Raw genomic sequence first — 1,885 nt, forward strand, 5'->3', positions numbered from 1 at the left:
AGGGCAGCGTCGTCCGTGCGTTGTGCGATCATCTGCTGGTCCCGTGAGCCTCTCAAGGTTAGCGATCGTATGATCTGGCTGTATAGCAAATGAACAATACAATTACTTTACTATGCAAGTAAAACATTTGTGTTTTAATATTTAGGTCTTTTTTTTCATTTAGGGCCCCTTTATAACATATGCTACAGGCCCCGCACTAGCGTAATCCGATGATGATGATGATGGTGGTGGTAATGGCAATGTTTCTGTGAGAGGCTCACTGCAGGGTATGGCAACATGGTCACCCATGATCATCACATATTGAGTGCTGATTAGCAGTCAGTTACACTTGCGGCGTAAGGCGATCGCGAAGGCGCTGCTGTCTATCACAGACAGGTATAGTCTGCCAGTAGGGTGTGGGCGGTGTTGCTATCTGGCTCCACCGACCCGCGGCTTAACCTGGGAGATGTGAAAGCTGAGTAACAGCCACGTCCACGAGCGCATCCGTCAGCAATGTGCTCACTGCTGCCATAGATTCATCCGGTAAAAGCCTCACTGATTTCCAACATTATTTTCAGGAGGGTCCTGCTCCGATGGGATGTTTGTTTCAGGCAATGTTTTTCACACATTTTCAGAGGGGAAGGGGGGGGGGCACTTTCGCCGATAAGACATCATCAGTGCTGATGGCCGTTGTGGGTTTGACAGAAGCACGATGATGATGATGGGGGTGTGTGGTGTTCACGCGTTGTGTGTTGTCGGGGGCCGCCACGTCAGGGGCCGCACTAAAGGCCACCAGGGGCCGCCAATGGCCCGCGGGCCTTGAAAAATGAAGAACGCTGCTCTGGTTAATTGGGCGCTTTGTATTAGGGGCCGTCCATAAATGATGTCACGCGATTTTGGAAGATTTTTGACCCCCCCTTCGTCACACGGCGTCACAAAGAGTCAGACCCCCCCCCCTCAAATATGACGTCACAAAGCTCTGCTCCCCCTCCCCCAAACCAAACTTCCATTTTGAAAATAAAACATGCTTCAAATCGCTTTAAACTATTGCCATTGGAGTGCGTATTTAATGTGGCGCTGGATTCTGATGTTGTAGGAGAAAACATTTATTAAAAAGTATATTTAATTTAATAGAACGCGTTGTCTATATTTGATATGACGTCACATTTCTCAACCCCCCCCCCCCCTCGTCACAAATGTCTGACCACCCCCCCCCACCTAGGTGCGTGACGTCATTTATGAACTTCCCCTGGGGTGGCAATGGCTTTTCCAGGCGAGGTGCTCAGGGGGGACCTACGCAGCCCCGTGGTGTCAGGGGGAGCGGGCGGGGGGGGGCTTGCCCATCTTCCCAACCCGCGGTGCAACATTTTCACAAACGCGGTGGTAGTGGCCTCACAAGTTTGCCGAATTTTCGCAAAAAAAAAACGTTGAGAACGTTAGTGCATGTGCAGCTGAGGGAAGATCGCGTACCGTGACTCGTTCTGCTTCGCGCTTTAACGCTGTGCCCCCCCCCCCCCCCACACGACAACCACCGGTCAAGGTCCAGCGCTGGACAGAGCCTGCAAGGTCACGGTTCAGCGTATGGGGGGCTCTATCGGTCACCGCATCGATGCGTTTCTGCGGCCATCTGGAACGCTCCTCCTTGCGATGTGAGGAAGCCACTGGGGAGCTATGCACATGTAACTCATCTCGATGGAAAGCTAATTTCTTTTAAAAAAAAAACTACTTTTCGTGTTCAGTTCGTTGTCCGTCGCCTCGCACCTCCGATAAGCACGGCTGAATACGTACGGTGCAAAAGAAGTTCAACGTACGTGTACCGCGCATACGCGGCTGAGTGGGGGCGTCACTCGCACGCGGGACCCGGGCAGCCGCTGCCTTCAGGTGTGAGGCACAGGATGTGATGTCA

This window comes from Lampetra planeri, chromosome 1, assembly GCF_965212315.1.
Source record: "Lampetra planeri chromosome 1, kcLamPlan1.2.h2, whole genome shotgun sequence".
Classification (NCBI taxonomy): domain Eukaryota; kingdom Metazoa; phylum Chordata; class Hyperoartia; order Petromyzontiformes; family Petromyzontidae; genus Lampetra; species Lampetra planeri.